Source organism: Berghia stephanieae, chromosome 3 (genome assembly GCF_034508935.2).
Source record: "Berghia stephanieae isolate SIO BIC M18660-M18661 chromosome 3, UCSD_Bste_1.3, whole genome shotgun sequence".
Taxonomy (NCBI): domain Eukaryota; kingdom Metazoa; phylum Mollusca; class Gastropoda; order Nudibranchia; family Aeolidiidae; genus Berghia; species Berghia stephanieae.
In genome coordinates this window covers 43,952,087-43,974,499 of record NC_088362.1, presented here as the reverse complement: position 1 = coordinate 43,974,499, position 22,413 = coordinate 43,952,087, and the positions used below count along the sequence as shown (strand labels likewise).

At 38.7% G+C, this 22,413-nt stretch overlaps 1 protein-coding gene across 1 annotated transcript in view; it reads left to right on the top strand.

Moving 5' to 3' along the window:
* Positions 1 to 2,966: 2,966 nt before the first annotated feature.
* The window catches only part of LOC144967804 (uncharacterized), a 97,652-nt gene continuing 78,205 nt past the window's right edge, over positions 2,967 to 22,413 (top strand). Inside the window, exon 1 of the mRNA XM_078905458.1 lies at positions 2,967 to 3,158. The gene's annotated coding sequence lies outside the window, so the exon portion shown is untranslated. The remainder of the gene's footprint in view (positions 3,159 to 22,413) is intronic.

The following is a 22,413-nucleotide window of genomic DNA, read 5'->3' as shown; positions in this document are numbered from 1 at the left end:
TGTGATCAGGAAGGTCCCGGGTTCGAGCCCCGCTTCGTGCACTTTCGCTTGAAGAATAGAATATTAACCCCCAATTTCTTCATTTGGACAACACGGGTGATTCCTGTTTTTGACATCAGTCATCCTGTTTGGAATGCCTAGACGACGGGATCATAATGTGGTGACGTTGTAAAAGGGCGTAATTTTTTAATTATTTTTTTTCTCAAAAATTATTGAAAAAGCGGACACATTTGAACAAAATTGTAGAACCTTTTATCAAATATAGATCCCACCGCAGGGAAAAAAAAGATTAATTTAAAGAACAAAAATCAACATCGTGGCAGTTGATATTAAAATCTTTACTCGCCGCCATCTGAACATTTTGGAATATTTAATTTTAAATTGTCAAGAATGTTTATCCATTGGCCTTTGACAGAATGTAATCCGTTGAGCTAACTCAAAACTTTGCAAGCGGTGTTCGATTTTAATATTGCCGTACCAGAGATTATACTTGTAAAAATTCCCTTTATTTATTCCAAAAGTGAAATGTGTCTTAAGAATTTATTAAAAGGAAAGACTGGAATAACCGAGGCGTTAGCCGCAGAGCAGAACTAGGGCGATGTGACTTGTTCAAGGCCACACAACGCAACGGGTAGTCGACCCGGGTAAAAAACAAAGACCTCCCCGCTGAACCGTGGTGCTTCCTGTCATGCTGACATGGATGCTACTTGGGCTTTGTCAAAGCCCGATTCGTGTTGCTGTTATTACAGCTCTCATGATAATAATATAACAATGGGGGCCAGAGTAAGAGCAGGCATCAAGTGGATAGAGGAGGGTGAGAAATGTAATCGATTCTTTCTATCATTAGAAAAGACCAGGGCTGTAAACAATACAATTTATAAATTGAAAAGTGATGAAAATAATCATGTTACAAATGAATTGGAAATTCTAGAAACTATTAGTAAATATTATTCAGAACTTTACACCGAATTGAAAGAAGACGAAACAATAGAAATGGTGAGTGATGAATATGTAAAAAATATCATTATACCTAAAACGTTAGATGAAATTAGGAGCGCTATGGAAAAAATGAAAAAGAGATCCTCCCCAGGGCCAGATGGAATTCCAGTAGAATTTTACAAAGTTTTTTGGGATGAGATCAAAATGGCGATGTTCAACTATTTTGAGTTTAGTATTTTTTTTTTAATATGCTTAGTTACAGTCAAAGGAGAGTGGTAATAGCGTTAATACCGAAAAATCAATTTATCGATAGGGAAGATTTAGGGAATTGGAGGCCTATAACATTAACAAATGCTGATTATAAAATACTGACAAAAACCTTTATAAGTAATATAATTAGTAAGGACCAAAAAGGATTTATTCGTGGAAGACACATTGCAGAAATTTTGAGGGAAATTTATGATTTAATAGAATATGAAAAAGAAATAAACTTATCCTCGTTAATGTTATCAATTGATTATAAACAGGCTTTCGAAGCTATATCAACAACATTTCTATTAAGAACTTTTGATTACTTTGGTTTCGGAAATTATTTCAAAGGTTATATTATCACCATTCTCAATAATAGGAAGGTTTGTGTTAAATATGGGGGACATATATCGGGGGATTTTGATATGCAAAGAGGCGTTAGACAAGGTTGTCCAGTATCTCCTGTAATTTTTATTCTAGGAGTAGAAAAAATGCCATCTAAAGTAAGACAGGAGAAAAACATTCAATAATAATAATAATAATATAATAATAATAATAATAATAATAATAATAATAATAATAATAATAATAATAATAATAATAATAATAATTATTATTATTATTATTATTATTATTATTATTATTATTATTATTATTATTATTATTATTATTATTATTATTATCATTATTATTATTATTATTATTATTATATCATCATCATCATCATTATCATTGTTATAATTATTATCATTATCATTATCATCATCATCATCATCATTATTATCATTATCACTCCATTTATATAGGCTCAAAGCCCTTCACACGGAGAGAATGTGCAGATACAACACGTCGCATTTGAAATTAAATAATATTATTAACTGTCATCGAATTAAATAAATTATAGCTACATTCAAATACATATGTGTATGATTAATCAATAAAAAATATTATGGGATTTGAAAAAATTCAATGTCTGTCATCAAAGAGTTAAAGAATAAGAGATCATAATTGGCACGTTTACTAATAGAAGAAATTTTAATTACTCTTTGTCTCAGTAAACTGCCGAAAACTGACAAAATTAATATGTTTTTAACTTTTCATTTAGAAAGGAATTTTCATTTTGATTATAAATGAGTTAGGATAATATCTTAAACCTGAAACTTATTCGAAGTGCCGTGTCTTGAATTTTGTACATGTTCGGGGTCCGTCCAAATTCAGTTAAATTTGAGGTTTTAAGAAAACCTATCCAAATTCGCGAGTCCCAATAGCTCAGTTGGTAGAGCACTTTCTTCACACGCAAAGGGACCGAGATCAATTCCGAGTGCAGTCGACATTTATTTCTGACCCCCTCTGTCCCCCATCAGAGATTGGGTATCTGGGTCTGTTAGATCTGGCGGAAAGTACTTTGCGATCGACTTGCGCCCTATCCAAACGATAGCAAGCAATTGCTACTGTCCGTTTCACGCTATAGAAACTGGGATAAACTTTGGCTCCATGAGCCCAATGATTCTGAAGGACTACATTAGCCAAAATAAGATACTTTTCAGCTGAACAGCTCTCAATCAATCATTACCTCTTCTCTCTATTTCAAGTTTTCTCAGGCTATTGAGTCTTTTCCAGTCGGTGTTTTCCTTTGACTTTCTTCATCACTCATTCTCTCGGCGTGAGCACTTATCTAATAGTCGGCACGCGCGAGATTTATGCGGCGAGTGAGTGAGAGTGTGAGTCAAAGTTGGGGGAGTTTGAAGTTAGCGACATTGGCTTCACGCAGTTGCCAAGTCTGTTGCCATTTTTTTTCAATATCAATGTGAGTTTTACGAGATGGCAGTTGTGATTTGTGTTTGAGAATTTCTCGTTTATAGTTAGTTGGGTTTTTTTAGTTTTGTTTTTGTTTTTTCTTGGTTTTTTGTTGGTGTGTGTTGTAACTTCCACACAAAAGGAATAATTGTGGATTTTCCAATATGCAACAGGTAAGAGTTTCTGTTTAAGTAGAAATTGATGTAGCTGATGGAAATTTATGGCAGTTTTTGTAATGGTGATGGTTATGCTGGTGGTAGTAGTAGTAGTAGTAGTAGTAGTAGTAGTAGTAGTAGTAGTAGTAGTAATAGTAGTAGTAGTAGTAGTAGTTGTTGTTGTTGTTGTTGTTGTTGTTGTAGTAGTTGTAGTAGTAGTAGTAGTAGTAGTAGTAGTAGTAGTAGTAGTAGTAGTAGTAGTAGTAGTTGTTGTTGTTGTTGTTGTTGTTGTAGTAGTTGTAGTAGTAGTAGTAGTAGTAGTAGTAGTAGTAGTAGTAGTAGTAGTAGTAGTAGTAGTAGTAGTAGTAGTAGTAGTAGTAGTAGTAGTAGTAGTAGTTGTTGTTGTTGTTGTTGTTGTAGCTATAGCAGCAGCAGTAGTAGTAGTAGTAGTAGTAGTAGTAGTAGTAGTAGTAGTAGTAGTGTAGTAGTAGTAGTAGTAGTAGTAGTAGTAGTAGTAGTAGTAGTAGTAGTAGTAATAGTAGTAGTAGTAGTAGTAGTAGTAGTAGTAGTAGTAGTAGTAGTAGTAGTAGTAGTAGTAGTAGTAGTAGTAGTAGTAGTAGTAGTAGTAGTAGTAGTAGTAGTAGTAGTAGTAGTAGTAGTAGTAGTAGTAGTAGTAGTAGTAATTGCTGTATTGATTGTGGTGGCGGTAGCATTTATTGTTTTTGTTATGTGATGATGATGATGATGATGATGATGATGATGATGATGATGATGATGATGATGATGATGATGATGATGATGATGATGATGATGAATTGGAGGAGGAGGAGAAGGAGGAGGAGGAGGAGAAGGAGGAGGAGGAGTAGAAGGAGGAGGATGAGAAGGAGGAGGAGGAAGAGGAATAGAAGGAGGAAGGTGATGGTAGTGATGGTGGTGGTGGTGGTTCAGTCGTTATAGCAATAGCTACAACAGTAGTTGAGGGGTTGTGTGTGTGGTAATGGATTTCGCTGCTGCGACAATGACAGTCAAATGTAACGTCGAAATAATAGGATACTTGCTGTCGTCAATGAGACTTGTAGCACTAGACCATGAATAATACATTGTAATGTTAGTCTTTGTTTTGGTTGTTTCTATTCTACCGAACTCTGAAAAAACACGTCTTCAAAACTTTGGCGAGATACCTCGTCCTTCAAATATCGATCAATGAAAATAAACCTCAACTTGTCAAAAACTCTCAAACCTGGGACTTCCATTGAATCCCAGTTTAAGTTTTTTAACAAGGTGGGGGTCATTTTAATCGATTGATATTTGAAGGTCGAGTTTTCTGGCCAAAATTTTTAAAACATATTTTTTTAGAGAACACATTACAGCTGGTCCCTTGCTCTTGGCATTATGATGAATATTTCAAGATATTAAAAAGAAAGAGGGGAATATGAAAGTACCCGTTGTATGTGTGTGTGTGTGTGTGTGTGTGTGTGTGTGTGTGTGTGGTGCGGGGGCAACCCGACATGTTTTGACCTAAGGCGAGAGTCCCGAGTTCGATCCCAATCTCTGAACCGTTTTTCTAGTTTTTAAGAAAGTCAATAAGTTCGTTCAATTTTTGATGTGTTGTTTGAAAATCGTCTTGGCATCTAGCAATATTGACTTTATTCAGATCTTGTGCTGAAAACAACACGACGACACAGGCCTGTTGTCAGTGTTTGCTTATCAGAGAAAAAATAGTGTTATAAACTTTTGGTCAGAAAACCCGTCCTTCAAGTATCGACACATTAAAATGACCCTCATCTTGCCAAAAACTCTCAAACCTGGGACAACATATATTTGAAGGACGAGCAAGAGACCAGCAATACTGCCATACTTTGAATATAACAAATTTAAAAACGAAAGACGTTTCACGTGAAATTATGAAAATTCTCTCATAAATAGGGAACGATGTACCTATAGATAGAACGAAATTGACGTCACTCAGCTCTTTGTTATTGTTTTTAGCGAGCCATTTTCATGAGTAGTTGTCACTAAATTGTATCTATCAGACTAAAAACGTTTACGTTTACACATAGTTTTGTGCATTGGTACGTTATACCCGTCTAGCGGCTATTATGAGGTTTTATTTTTAACTAGATGCAATTCATCACTATTCACCTTTTTCAGCCCAGTCACTAGTCATCTGATTTCTCGCTTTTCAACAATGGGAGCGATCTGTATTTAGGTTTTCCGTCCAAACGAGTCATCGTTCACGTGATTTGTTGTTAGCGATTGGGTCTTCTTCTTCTTCAAGTACCAAGTCTGTGCCAGACATCGGTGATCATGGTACACCATTCATCTCTCTGATCAGATAACCTCAGAAAACTAATATTACTCTTCTCTTTCTTTGTCACCCAGCTGTTCAAACCATTCAAATGTTTTTATTGGTCTACCTTTACTCTTTTTACCTTCTATCTTTCATGTGAGAGCAAGTTGTTCAATACATTTATGTCGATTTAGATGCCCTAAAAATTGCATTTGTCTTTTTCTTATTGTACGAATTAGTAACCTTTTAGTTTCAGCTTGCTCTAATACTTCTTCATTAGTTTTCTTCTCTGTCCATGAGATTCTTAACACCCTTCTAAAAAATTACATTTCTGCTGCCTCCAGTTTCTTTCTAATGTCTTCTGTAATTGTCCAGCTTTCCCAGCCATATAATAATACTGACCATACATAGGCCTTCAAAACTCTATGTTTCGGTGTCATTGAGATATTGTGGTTTTTGAAAATTAGACTCATTTTATTAAAACTATCTTTAGCTATTGGGTATTCCTTAATAAATGATGTAACAATGCAGGTTGTTATAGAAGATGTAGACATACCTATGCGTCATACTGAATGAACAAAATGACCCGTTATGTATTGGACATTTCGACACGAGATCCATTGAAGGTTAGTGTGATTCTCGTGTAAAGGCATTGTAGGCATTTCTATTGGTCGTTTTGACATGGGCATAAGAGGGTATTCAGCAATGCCTATGGTGTAGTTAACATTAAGATTATTAACCCCCCAATTTGCTCACTTGAACAACGTGGGTGATTCCTGTTGACATCAGACATCTTGTTTGATGAGTTATCTATAATATTCCTTTGTGGAATGCCTAGGCGACGATAATATCATTTGATGTCGTGGCGGAAGGGCGTAATTATTATGATGTAGCTAGTAAATAATTAATGAAAGTCTTATATTTATGGCTTTTATTTGACGAATTACATTAAAACCTGAATGGATGCGAGTTTTATAGAGCATCCATAGAGCGTTTTAATATGACTACTGGAATAATTTTTTAAAATCGTAATGGAAGACACGAATTTGTTAGTATATGTTTTATTCCGTATCAATGCTTTTTAAATCAAGAAATTATAGGCGAAATTGATATGAAAACATGCTCGGCGTTATGTTTTGTCTCGTTTTGTAACTACATAAATAAAATAATAAAAATATAAATAAAATTCCCTTTATTCATCCCATGGGGAAAATTTGTCTCTAGTCTATCCAAGGGAAGACTGGAATAACCCAGTGCAGTGCCGCAAATTGAGCTAAGGCGAGGTGACTTGCTCAAGGCCACACAGCGCAGCGGCGGGTGATCGAACTCAATACCTTTCGGGTACGAAGCCAAGACCGTACAGCTGAGCTACGCTTCCCCCGAAGCAAGTGCTATTGAGAAATCAGGGAAGGAGAAGAACAACCCGAGATAAATATACAATTAAAAGTACCAAAGAAACAAAACCCACCGCCTAGTTTTCTATTATTTTTCTATTAGGGTGAAATTGAGTCTATGAACAACACTGGCGATACGTTAATAAGTAATGGATTGTTTGTCGCAAAGTCGGCCCGGCATAACAATTTGATAAGGAGAAAACGTTAGGTGTTACGAAATACGGATGTAGAACTTAATCATACCGTTTCTTATTCTACTGTGAAGGTCCCGGGTTCAGGCCTCGCCTCAGGCAATTTCGGGGTTTTTTTTTTCCTTAGAAGATTATTAACCCCCGATTTGCTCACTTTGGATAACATGAGTGATTCCTGTTGACATCATACATCTTGTTTGATGGGTTATCTATAGATAGTATGCGCTTGGCTAAAAAGCTCATAACATTGCCATCCGGAAGTATAACGGACCAACACACAAAACTGTGTGTATCCATGAACGTTTATAGTCGGGTTAATACAGTTCAGTGATCATTACTCATAAACGCGGATGGCAAAAAACAATAACAAAGACCTGAGTGACGTCATCTTCGAACTATTTATATTTCTTCGTTGAATTCCTATGCGACGGGACCTAATGGTGTCGTTGTGAAAGGGTTTGTCTTTTTTTTTTGTTTTGTTTTGTTTTTTAATTCTACTAACTCACTACTTGTTTATTTATTCGTTCACTGTGCATACATGCTTAATGATTATCAAATCAAGCGATTTTGTCTGTGGTCAATCACTGAATAGGTGATAATGAACCCACAATGGATAAGGTACATTACCTAGAAGTATCACATTCAATTTAGGTGTATTTAACTACCTGATGAGGTTATAATTGTATTGAAACTTCATTTTTAAAAACTACAAACAGGCAATGTTACTTTATGTAATCAAAATTTGGGTCTTCAATACTTGTTGGGGGCTGAATAAAATAGTGTTGACCGTATTGACTCTGATGATATTTTCGAAACAAACGTTTTCACTATGGACATGTTTACACTAAATTATGTTGTGGTGAACGTAGCTTCGAAAATTCAATGACTATTAATTTATTGAGACTAGTTATGCCCAACAAAAAAACGCATCTTCCATTTAAATAATAAATAAATAAATAAAAAATAAAATTCACTTTATTCGTCCCATAGGGGAAATTTGTCTCTCGGGTCTATTCCAAGAGAAGACTGGAATAACCTAGGCGACAGCCGCAGTGCAGCGCCGCTAATTGTGCTAGGGTGAGGTCACTTGCTCAAGGCCACACAGCGCAGTTGCGGGTGATCGAACTCGGTACCTTTCGGGTACGAAGCAAAAAGACCGTACCGCGGAGCCACTCTGCCCCCAGCCTGATGTCTATTGATCTGTCTATGGTTACATAATAATATAAAGTCGATCGCATAAATTTGTCATGATCCATTCCTAATGGTGTTTTATTGTGTCTTTGGTTAGGATAAGTGAGGCCAGGACGTGGGATGTATTTAGAGAGATGATAGCTTGTGTCGTCTGGAGTCAGATTGTTGGAATTTGATTTTGTATTGAAACGGAAGGGAGGAGAAAAAAGGAATAGAGAATGTGTATGTGTGTGTGCTTATGTAATTGTTTGTATATATGTCAGGGGTATGGAGAGAGACAGAGAGAGATATAGATAGAGAAATAGGTAACCGGAGATAAAAGTGATAGAGAAGAGAGGTAGAGAGGGAGAGAGAGGAGGAGGAGGAGGAGGAGGAAGCAGAGAGAATGAAAAGGTTAGCAGGAGGGAAATAAAAGAAGATGATAAAGAGGTGGCGGGAGAGACATATTTTGAGACAACGAAAGTGAAAATGATAAAGAATGAGGGATATGAAGCATAGAGAGAGGGAGGGGTTGGGAGAAATAGAGAGTAAGAGATGGAGGAAGTGGAAGGAAAGACAGAGAGAGAAAGCGAGAGATAGGGGGGGGAGAGAGAGAGATATGGAGAGAGACGGAGAGAGAGATATGGAGAGAGAGAGAGACAGAGAGAGACAGAGAGAGACAGAGAGAGACAGACAGAGAGAGAGAATTAAATACAATATGAATATTCATGAAACACACGCCATGTTATTTCAGACTTCACCGCGGCCAATTCGTGAGCTATGCAAATTTCGTCTGAAAAGGCCCAGTGAGAGCTCGTTCTCATTTGGCCACACGTCTCCCCAGGACAAGAATGAGTAGGTGAAGTGTCTCACTCGAGTCAGAAGCAAACTGGTATTATCAATCATTGCCATGAAAAGAATTAATGGGGAATTCGTATCCCACCATAGATTAACTCAATCTCCCTTGTTTTGTTCCTACTCTACCTCTATGTGCGGCTATGTGGTCCTGTGGTATGACACTCACTTTCGGACCAGAAGGCCCTGGGTTCAAGCCTCGCTCGGCGCATAGTTGAGTCCTTTGAAAAGGCTCTTTACTCACATTCTCTCACCATACTCAGATGTAAAATGAGTACTTGGCCGTTAACAGTGTTGTCTATGTCGGAAAAAATTGCAATATCGCTTAACAGGCTGTTGGCCACGGACCCCTTTAAAAAGCGCTTTGAGCACGATTAGTGCTTATTGCCCAATATAAAAATCTCAAGTGAACCTCGGGGTGAACCAAATGAAGAAAAGGCAAAAGGTAGTAAAAAGCTGAAATGGTCCGGAAAACGACATCATTCATTTAGAATCTTCTTAATGAAACAAATAAAATCATGGCGTAGGTTTCACATCTCTGACTGCAAACCAATGTTGACCACACCACTCAAGTCGTCCCGACATAAATACCGTTTCGAGGCGATGGAACACATATGTGAATAACATTAATGTAATATAAACGTGAGCTTTGATATAGGAAACTATTCACTAAATGTTTTAGAGGGCCCCAAGCCAACAGCGGAGGTCCCGATAGCTCAGTTGGTAGAGCACTCGTTTTACACGCAAAGGGAAGGAGACTGATCCCGAATGCAGTCGAGATTTTTATTCTGCACCCCCCCCCCCCTTCTGCACCCCCCCCCCCACTGTCCACCCAGAAGTGAATGTACATTGCGATAGACTAGCGTCCTATCTAAAGGATAGTAAGCAATTGCTATTGTCGTTCAACGCTTTATTCACATTCTCTCACCATACTCAAGTGTAAAATGAATACTTAGCCATTAATAGTGTTGTCTATGTCGGAAAAAATGGTAGCATCGCCTAATGGGCCGATAACAGTGGGTTCAAGCCTCGCTCGGCGCATAGTTGAGTCCTTTGAAAAAGCTCTTTACTCACATTCTCTCACCATACTCAGGTGTCAAATATTTTAATTGAATAAAATATGAGAACACATTAAAAGGCATCGTATCTCGTTCTATATTCTCAGAGTTGCTGAAAGCATAAGATCCGTGTAAAGCGTTTTGAACACATTTAGTGGATAATGAGCTATATAAAAGATCACTTTTCTTATAATTAAAAAAAATTATGCCCATCCACCACGACATCATGAGATTTCGTCGTCTAGGCATTCCACAAAGGAATATAGATAATCCATCAAACGAGATGTCTGATGTCAACAGGAATCACCCATGTTGTCCAAGTGAGCAAATTGGGGGTTAATGATCTTGCTCAGGAAAAAAAACAAAAGTGCCTGAAGCCGGGCTCGAACCCGGGACCTTCCGGGTCACAGTGCAATGCCTTAACCACTCGGCCACTTCACCCCCTCCCCCCTTTTTTTCTTATAATTGGTGGAAATAACGCGGTCTGGGAGACTTGGTATAGGCTTCAAGTAGAAAACTTCTCTGTTTGGAAGAAAGAAAAAAAACATATGAAAGCTTGCATGAATATTACGATAGGGTTGACATGCATTTCGCAGCACGCTGATATGTGTTAATTTTATTAATTTTTTGTCAGAAAAGTTTTTTAAAAAACCGTTTTCTTAGTTGATTTTGCCAAACTTAGTACATCATTGATGTAAAACTATCACTGTCACCCCCATTCTTTATCCCTCCTTTCTCAATTCCCCCCGTTTCTACTGCTGGCATTCATATATAAACGTATTCAAAAACGAAATTAGATCTTAACGAGAAACAAAACGATGATGGTGAAGAAAAACGACTTGCGCATTAAAATTCTTTAGAATGTCACAAATAAATTGCGTATCATATTTCCTGGTTTCCGGTTTAATACGGGGCTTAAACCTTAGGGATCGAAGACAATTGATTTAAAAGCTGTGTCGGCTATGTGTTCCAGTGGAATGATACTCACCTCCGGATCGGTAGGTCCTGGGTTCGAGTCCTACTCTGAGCGACGTATTGGTGAGTCCTTGGAAAAGGTTCTTTATTTATATTCTCTCATCGTGCTCGGGTGTAAAATGAGTACCTGGCCATTAACAGCGTTGTATCTGTCGGAAAAAAATTGTAATACCGCCTAATAGGCGTCATGTATCGTCCTACCTGTTAAGTGTTGCAGTTGGCTAGGGATCCCTTGTAAAGCGCTTTGAAAAGTAGAAAACGGTAAGGGCTGCCTGAAGCCGGTGATCGTAAAATACTAACGAAAGAGTGAAAATGGAAAGGCTTCGTATGGGAACAAAACAGACAATGGACGTTTCGGGTACAAAACCCTTCGTCAGCACAACAATACACAAATATTTTCCACGTTTATTTGTGTATTGTTGTGCTGACGAAGGGTTTGTACCCGAAACGTCCATTGTCTGTTTTGTTCCCATACGAAGCCTTTCCATTTTCACTCTTTCGTTAGTATAAAGCGCTTTGAGCAAGTTTAGTGGACAATGCGTTAAATAAATGCTCAAGTTGGCCTTTGTAAAAATCGATCAACATCGCAAAAAATATCGTCGTCTTGCATCGGACGAATAGAAATGAAAACAAACTGGATAATATTCATACTGGAATGTCTGGGTTTCCCTCTAGATGAGAGAGAGAGAGAGAGAGAGAGAGAGAGAGAGAGAGAGAGAAAGTGAGCGAGAGAGAGAAAGTGAGTGAGTGAGAGAGTGAGTGAGAGAGAGTGAGTGAGTGAGAGAGAGAGAGTGAGTGAGAGAGAGAGAGAGAGAATGAGTGAGTGAGAGAGAAAGTGAGTGAGTGAGTGAGAGAGAGTGAGTGAGAGAGAGAGAGAGTGAGAGAGAGAGACCCACACATAGAGATTTAGTGTTTTATTAATATACGAGTAGATATTGCAACATATTTTGCATACCAATTTGAAAACCTAACAAAAGATTATCCATACTGCGGATCTGACAAGGAACGATTGTTATGGTTGGGAAATATTTCCCCAGGCACCCCATAATTGCCCTGATCTCACTTCTTCTATAGTCTCTTAGGCTTTCTAAAACGCCATCTTGGAAACTTGAAGTTCGATACCGATGATCAGGGGAAAAAAATGAATGAATGAATAGATGGATGCGCTTGACAAAACAATATTCAGAGAAGGCATTCATTCATTGACAAACAGTTTTCAAAAATGCATCGATCGAGGCGACGACGTTGAAATAGTAGACAAAGAGCGTGTGGAGCGTTGGTGAAATTTTGATTGAGTTACGATGAAAATGTTTCAAGATAAATCTAAACATTTTCACAATAGTTTCCAAATCACCTCGAATTAGTTTCATTATTTAGAAAGATTAAAGTATCTAAATTTGCCTTCACTAAAATATCGTAGAATAAGAGTGTATACACACACACACACACACACACACATATATATATATATATATATATATATATATATATATATATATATATATAGAGAGAGAGAGAGAGAGAGAGAGAAAGAGAGAGAGAGAGACTCGTACATGGTTTTTACAATATAGATTATAATGATTTTTTTTAATATTCTTATGTTACGAACACTAGGGGAGTGATTTTAAGATATTTGTTGAAAGAAGCAATTCGTCTATAAGGAAAAATAATCTAATTCAAAAGACTGTGACAATTGGGAAGAATCTAAAGATTGAGACAAAAAATTATAATTCAATTAATAATTTTAAGAACTAGTAAAAAGCCCGCAATTTTGCGGGGAAAGAACTATTTTCATATGTTTATAAGTTAAACCTGGGTATTATCCACAAAAAAACATCAAATTGAAAGCATCAAATGGGCAATAATAATACTTGATGTTATAAATAGATGAAAACTGTTGAAAACTTAGTGGAGATCTGAAATCCTTAAAGTAATTATGTGAATACAAATAAATAATAATGTGAAATTGAATGTAAGCTTCATTTTAATTACAAAAACAGATCAAATGAACAATTCGGGTTTCCCCTTTATCAACAAAACAGGATGAATGAAACACCACAGATGACTTCCTGCTGCTGTCACCAATGATTTAAACTTATACCGACGTCCCCTATTTATTATTTTTTGTATTTATTTTCAATTCCATTGTATTTATTTTCCAACAACAGTCTACACGTTTTTATATTTCACTTTCTAAACTGCAGTTCCTCCCCGCCTCCCCTCTTTTCACTTAATTAATTGCGCACCTTTTAGAAATATCTATCTAGTATTCTATTTTAATTCGCGATTCCTTACAAAGGATACTGTTTCCTGCCAACCAATGTTTTGTTTATTCATCTTCACTACGCCACTACCACATTATCTCATTCATCTGTGGTGTTTCATTCATCCTGTTTTGTTGATAAAGGGGAAACCCGAAACGTTCATTTGATCTGATTTTGTAATTAAATTGAAGCTAACATTCAATTTCATATTATTATTTATTCGAGCTTCGAGCAGCAACATTTACATTAAGTGAATACATTATTTCGAATCCAACGATTTGCGTAAAAACGCCAAACTGACCTTTTTAAAGTGTCGGAATTGGTTGTTTTTGAGAGTGTTAGTGTCGTGGTACGTATTTTATGATATCTGTGTGACTCAACGAACTTTCAAACTGACTTTAGATTATAAAAGGAAATTAAGTTATCTGTTTATCTATCTGTAAAAAATACATTTCTAATTTTCAAATCTTTCAGTAGAGTTGTGCGCCGTATAATTTTTTTTTATTGACTCAAATAAGCACAATGTTCTCCACGAGGCTATATTTTTTAAAGAAAGGATGCCATTGATAAAGAGCTTACCAACATAATATTTGATTTTGACGAATGTTGTAACATGACATTGGATAGAGTATTTTGTATATCAAATATTTGAAACTCTCGAATGTACAAGTTGGACATGTCAACTGAATGTAAATACAGTTATCTAATTTTACTACGAATATTGAATATGACACTTATTTATGTATTACATGTTTAATTCTCAATATTATCAATAATTGGCAATGAAAACTATTTGTATAATTGATAAATTGTATCTATGCATAAAAGTTACACACATCATTTAAAGGTTTTTAGAACATATTATCTCTTAAACGATTAGATACGATAGAACAGCAGTTTAATACAGTATTTCATACGGACGAATTAGCTGCGGATGTTTTGTAATTTGTGTCAAAACATGAGATTTAAAAAAGAATTGTGTGAAAAAGTAATTATAGACTTAAAAGTTTACCATATTGTCTTCTTAATGAAGGGCGTATTAAATCAATGACGCGCGATACCCTCTAAAACTATGTGGCGACCAGTTCTGTTGGTGCTTCGCACGAACATTTGTCTTACATTTTAAGCACTACGACGCACTTCTATTGTATTCAATGTTTACTTCCGTTTTCTTAGTCTTGTACGGTTCGTCCTCTGATCCATACAATCAATCCAAGTTCTATCCACTATTAAACGTTAGCAATAATCTATACACGGATTTTGTTATTACTTTATTGTATCATTACTGACTATTTCTACATTGGTGACCCCGACGCGAATACGTAAAATGGCTCAACCAGATCTCTCACAACAAGTCGCGAATTTGACAGGCCAACTACAGGCTCTTGCTGCTTCCACCAACTTCCGTGAACAACAAATCAACTCTGTCTCCATCAAGCTCCCGGAATTCTGGACTAAATCACCGGAGGTTTGGTTCGCAAGAGTGGAGGCACAGTTCAACACCAAGAAAATTACTCAGGATCAGACAAGGTACGACTATGTTGTCAACAACAAGATATGAAGTGAGTAGAAAAGTGCCAGAAGACAATAGAGAATAAAATTTTTTTTTTTCCGCGGCGGTGGTGGGGTTTGAACCTGCGACCTTATTGGTACGACAACTCCGCCTGGCAGGTGAGAGCGTGGCTCTACCGTGTGAGCTATCCACGAACACAAAATATTCGTTTCAAACCCAAAGTCATTTCTAGATCCCTCTCTCACCCACTTCTTGAGATCGCTGATTCGTTCACCACTATCGCGAAGCAATTTTGACCAGCAGTTAAGCTTAATAGCCAATATTCTCATCACAAACATAGAACATAGAAACGATTGAGACATTGAGCATGCTCCGGTGTATGGGGTGAATTTTTAATTCAGAAAAGTGAGTGGAGCAGGCACTTATGTTGGTAACAACAAGATATGAAGTGAGTAGAAAAGTGCCAGAAGACAATAGAGAATAAAAATTTTTTTATGACTATGTTGTCAGTTCTCTTGACATAAATACTGCAGAAGAAATTCAGTCACTGCTAGTAAACCCACCACATCTTGATAAATATGGCAGCTTAAAAAAGCCTTGATCAAGACCTTCGGCAAATCCCAGACCCAGAAAGACACAGAACTCCTTAATATTAATGGTCTTGGTGACAAACGCCCAACTGCTCTACTGCGCAAGATAAATGCACTGAATGATGACCCTGTCACTCTGAAACGTGCATTATTTCTCATGAACCTTCCCCCGGACATTCGAGGCATTTTAGCCGGGCACAATCTTACAGACACAGAAGAATTGGCTGAGGCAGCTGACAGGTTCTGGGAGACACGCATGTCCGGTGTGCAACATATTTCCTCATCACCATTCCTGACTTACCCTCAGCAGGAGGTAACAACCACACGACCACAGTCAGAGGAGACTGTTGCTGCAATTAAGACAGTCCGCCAACGTGGACAGCCTCTTCAACATAGCATGCCCAACTCTATTTGCTATTCTCATCAACGATTTGGACCAGACGCCCGTCGCTGCCAAGATGGTTGTAAATTTTCCAGTTTACTCAAACTCAAAGGAAACAAACAAAACTTGCCTTCTTCGGGAAACGCTTCAGCTGGCCGATGAACGTGGAATCGGTCAGCAATCCAAATTCAAACACGTTTTCCATTTATGATAGACGTCTGGGACAATCTTTCTTGATCGATACTGGTGCTGATGTTTCTGTATACCCCGCCTCAACTCAAGACCGCAGAACATTAACACCTTCTATTACACTCTCTGCTGCAAACGGAACATCAATCAAAACCTGGGGTAAACGCACCATCACTTTAGAAATAAAAACTAATCAAGTCCTCAATCACGAATTTTACCTGGCAGATGTGACACGTCCCATCCTGGGTGCGGATTTCTTTGTTTCTAACGCCCTGATAATTGATCTAAAAGGAAAACGACTCTTGTCTATGGACAACATTTCTGTTCCACCTAAATATACTAATTCACCCATAAGCCTTGCCGGCCTCTCAGTGCACCCAAGTACTGCATACTCTGACCTCCTTCAACAGTTTCCAGACCTTGTCATTCCCCAGTTTAACTCATCTCGCAACAAACACGGCGTGGAGCATCACATAATCACCAATGGGCCACCCGTCCACGTTCGAGCGCGCCGTCTCAATCCAGAAAAACTGACTGCAGCAAAGGCTGAATTCTTCAAGATGGAGCAGATGGGAATCATCCGTCGCTCTAAATCAGCATGGGCATCCCCTCTACATGTAGTTTCCAAATCGGATGGCCAACTGAGTCCTTGCGGTGACTACAGACACCTCAATGTTGTGACCAAAGATGATCGGTATCCTCTACCTCATATTCACGACTTCAATAGCCGCCTTTCTGGATGCAACACCTTTTCCAAGATCGACCTGATTAGGGGCTATCATCAAATTCCCATGGCAGAGTCGTCAATTCCAAAAACAGCAATCATTACGCCATTTGGGTTGTGGGAATTCGTGCGGATGCCATTTGGCTTGAAGAACGCTGCCCAAGCATTTCAAAGACTCATGGATGTCATTTTGAGAGACATACCTTTCGCTTTCGTCTATGTTGACGACATTTTGGTTGCCAGTCATTCACATAAAGAACATATTGAACACTTACGGGAACTTTTCAACTTCTCTCTACAAACGGACTTGTGATCAACAAGGCGAAATGCGTTTTCGGTGTTAGCGAGTTGGATTTTCTTGGCCACCGTGTGACTGCTGAAGGGATTCTTCCACTACAGGACGGGGTGGCCTCTCTACGTGACAGTGCCCCTCCCACTGACCGTGCCGGCCTTCAGCGATTCCTTGGCTTGCTAAACTATTACCACAGATTTATCCCACACGTGGCAGACTTCCTTGCCCCACTACATTCTCAGGCAAGTGGCAAAGGACAATCCATCGTGTGGTCTGATGGCTGCAATACGGCGTTTGAAAAGGCCAAGGAGGCTTTGAAACACGCTGTTCTCCTTCACCATCCCCTACCAAATGCCCCAACAAGTCTTACAGTTGACGCTTCCAACTCAGCTGTCGGTGCACAACTTGAACAAAAGCAAGGTCATAACTGGGTCCCGCTTGCCTTCTTTCTAGGAAGCTCTCAGCCACAGAAAAAAAAATACAGTGCGTTTGACCGCGAACTGCTCGCCGCTTACAGCGCTGTCAAACACTTCAGGCATTTCCTGGAAGGTAGGGCATTTACATTATTCACAGACCACAAACCACTTGTCTCCGCTCTCATCAGTCAAACTGACCGCTCGCCTCGACAAACAAGACACTTGTCTTACATCGCCGAATTCACCACTGATATTCAGCATATCACAGGTCAATTTAACGTGGTAGCTGATGCCTTCTCGCGTTTTAATATTATGACGCCCACAGACTCAGCCATTTGTTCCATTACTGATTTCACTAAACTTGCATATGACCAGGTTCACTCACAGGAAATGGAATCTTATCGCAAATCTACCACAGGTCTCACACTTGAGAACATTCCATTTGGTTCATCCACAGTCTTGTGTGACACTTCAACAGGCGCAACACGCCCCATTCTTCCAACGTCATGGACTCGACAAATTTTTGACCAGATTCACGGTCTCTCCCACGCCGGCGCACGGCCCACACAACGCGCCATCAGTCAACGTTTCGTTTGGCATGGGATGAAAAGAGACATACGTAAATGGTGTAAAGAGTGTCATCATTTTCAATCTTCCAAAGTGCATAGGCACACCCGAGCACCACTTGTCGACTGGCCACTACCAACGAATCGATTTAGTAGCCTCCATGTTGATCTCGTTGGACCACTACCCATCAGCGAAGGTATGACTTACTTGTTTACAGTCATCGATCGCTTCACGAGGTGGCCAGAGGCAATTCCTCTTCCAGATGCTCATGCTTCTACCTGTGCTCAAGCTTTGATACACCATTGGATTTCCCGATTTGGTGTTCCTGAAAACATTACTTCCGACCGTGGCGCACAATTCACATCGGCACTTTGGACAGAGTGCAACAGGTGTTTGGGCATCAACGTCAACCGAACAACCGCATATCACCCTCAAGCAAATGGGATGATTGAACGATTCCATCGCCAACTGAAGGCAGCACTGAAAGCCCGGACCACAGGCACAAACTGGTATTCGGAGATACCCATTGTGTTGCTGGGGATTCGTACATCCTGGCGAGAGGACTCTGGCTGTTCCCCCGCTGATTTAGTCTACGGTTCAACCCTTCGTCTTCCAGGAGAGTTTTTGTCGTCGACTGGTCCTGAAACATCTACACCAAAGTCAGAATTCGTTCAGCGGCTACAAAACACAATACGTTCCATGAAACCATCACCCCCCAAGTTTCACGGCCAACAGTCCACATATGTGCCATCCAACCTGGCATCTACTGGTTACGTTTATGTGAGAATTGACTCACACAGACATCCGCTCCAGCGTCCATACGATGGCCCTTATCGGATTATTGACAAAAGGGACAAATATTTCATTTTGGACATGAAAGGTCGCTCTGAAAAGATTTCCATCGATCGACTAAAAACTGCACACCTCTCACACTCAGACACTAACATCAGCCACAGAGTTACCGTATATAGTAGAACTCTGTGCATCAGCCACACAACACAACCCAAACATTGACATTACCTCATTCAGATGACACGCAACTGAAACGCGTGAATTCGACCCCTGTCACGGGACGCCTGGCGACAACAACTCGAGAAGGTCGAGAATCTCGGCTACCACCAAGATTCCGCTGAACAACTGTTGCGCCCCGCTGGGGAGGGGTAGTGTGGCGACCAGTTCTGTTGGTGCTTCGCACGAACATTTGTCTTACATTTTAAGCACTACGACGCACTTCTATTGTATTCAATGTTTACTTCCGTTTTCTTAGTCTTGTACGGTTCGTCCTCTGATCCATACAATCAATCCAAGTTCTATCCACTATTAAACGTTAGCAATAATCTATACACGGATTTTGTTATTACTTTATTGTATCATTACTGACTATTTCTACAACTAAAACGTTACAATAATAATGATAGTTCTCTGCTGCAAACAAAAATAAACGCTTAAACAGTAGGTGGGGTGTAAATAAATGACTATATCATTTGATTAGAAAGTCAATAGTTCAATTCATACGTGATGATCATTTATATTCTCATGATACATTACTTGCACTATTCAATTAAACCCAACCTTGTAACACGGTAAATTATTATCATTATTTTGTTTTCGTTTCGTTGATAATTTATTGTTAGAAATGTCACCTGATGTATTTTTGCAATTTAAACTCGAGTTGTGCGGCTATGCGGTTTTGTGGTATTACACTCGCTTTTGGATCGGAAAGTCCTTAGTTCGGCGCATAGTTGAGTCCTTGGAAAAGGCTCTTTACTCACATTACCTGGCCGTTAAAATCTTTGTCTCTGTCGGGAGGAAATGTAATCGCCTATCAGGCGTCATGTCTCGGCCTACATGTTACTTGTTGCTGTTGGTCATGGACCCTTTGTAAAGCGCTTTGAGCACACTTAGTGGATATTGCTCTAGATGAAACCTCAAGCTCAAGCTCAAGTTATTGGAAACTACGGCTTTGAGTAACAATAAAAATGCGCGTCGCTTGTAACAGCAGTGCAAACAAACTGCGACTTGCATTTCATATGAAGTGGCATTTGCTACTATAGCTGTGTTTCAATAATTCGATGTTTTAACTATCTGCTTACCGATCCATTACAATATTTCCATAAAATGGCAGGCTTTCCCAGCAGAAAAATTGCTTATTTAAACTCAAACAATCTTTATACAAAACAACATTATGTTCTTATTATTTAAACAAAGATCATTGTGATGTACAAAATAAATCTGAATCAGAAAAAATGTATAGATCTATATTGCGTCGTAACAAATGTGACGATTTTGCTGTAGGTGGTAAGAAGAGGGTTAATGCAAACACCTTCATAATCTCCTGCTTTTTAGTTTCCCCCCCCCCTCTCTCTCTCTCTCTCTCTCTCTCTCTCTCTCTCTCTCTCTCTCTCTCTCTCTCTCTCTCTCTCTCTTTCTTTCACTCTCGTTCCGTCTTCTCTTCCTCCTGCCTTCCGCCTCCTCTTTGTCAACTTCTATTGTTCTACCACTCCTTTACCTCACATCCTTCTGCTCCTAAAGCTATTTTCTTCTTCCTCTTCTTCTTGTACTACTACTACTACTACTACTACTACTACTACTACTACTACTACTACTACTACTACTACTACTACTACTACAACTACTACTCTACTTCTCCTCCTCCTCCTCCTCCTCCTCCTCCTACTACTACTACTACTACTACTACTACTACTACTACTACTACTACTACTACTACTATAACTACTGCTACCACTAATACTACTACTACTGCTTCTACTACTACTACTACTACTACTACTACTACTACTACTACTACTACTACTACTACTACTACTACTATTACTACTACTATTACTACTACTTCTACTACTACTACTATAGTACTACTACTACTACTACTACTACTACTACTACTACTACTATTACAGCACTTACTACTACAACTACTACTCTACTCTACTCCTCCTCCTCCTCCTCCTACGACTACTACTACTACTACTACTACTACTACTACTACTACTACTACTACTACTACTACTACAACAACTATTACCACCCTTACTACAACAACTACTACTCCACTACGACTACTGCTACTACTACTACTACTACTACTACTACTACTACCACTGGCGGTCGGTCAATAGAGCGAAGTTGTTTTGTGCCGCCCTATATTTTCCGTAGATGAGCATGTCAACCAAACAAAAAACTTCAATTTTAAAATTTTGATAAAATTAAAAATTTAGCACATACTGCTTTTTGTTTTGAATTTAATATTTGATGACTCGTGCGTCGCTCCACGAAGGTGGCGTCAAATCGGCACGTTTCATCTTTCCCCCGTTGCCTGCGCGGGGTGACAATGAGCGGAGGGTGTGGTGTGGCGGGGAAGTATTTTTGTTTATATGAGCCAGTCTTCGTTTGGCCGTCCTGTCCTTATCCTATACTCTGTTGTACCTTGAAGAAAGTTAGTTACCACTCCCCAATCTCCCTCCACCCTCCCTCCCCAACTAACTATTGTCTTTCACTGCTAAAATAATTAGGGCAAGACGGCCAATCTAGCGATGCACGCCCTGAGGTCCTACTTGGGATAAATTAAAACCATATCAGTTTTATCACTGAAAGAAGAGGCTTCGCTTCACTAAGATATACGGATGAAGAGAATGGCAATTAATATATATATATTATTCTAAAGTTGTGTGTCATACCGTTAGTATTCAGAGAAAATGTCTTATCGCTGTTGTCATTGTTTATGAAACCTCCCTGTTTTTATCTTTGGAAAATTTCTTGAATCATTTAATTTTAAAAAGTTATTTCTGTAATTTGTAACCAATCATGAATCATGTTGATTTTTTAATTGAAAATCGATTCCGACACTTATCCCCTCAAGAGAAAATAGTGGTGAAAGATTTAGGTCCACACAAACCAGTGAATTTTAACTTAGTTTCTAACACACAGAGGAGACAGTGCCGATTTAATAATGATTATTTTAAAACTGTTGAATGGCTTACTGCCAGTGAAAGCCGTAAAACGCTTCATTGTTTTTATTGCTTGATTTTTGTTGATGTATGCTCTAAGTGGACAACAGGAGGATTCAGTGATATTGCGCACATCTCTCAGGCACTGAAGAAACATTCTGAATCAAAAAGCCATGTCACAAATGCTGTTAAATATAAACTTTTCAACGTTGTAGACATAAGAAATCAGTTGGAAACAGGACATGCTGCGTCTGTGAGTCGTTATAATGAACAGGTGAAAGTTAACAGACAAGTTTTATCCAAGATAATTGATGCTCTTTTGTTTTGTAGTGTACATGAAATAGCCCTTAGAGGTCATGATGAAAGCACTGAATCATACAATCGTGGAGTTTTTTTAGATCTTATAACGCGAGATGCTAAAAATGATCCATTGCT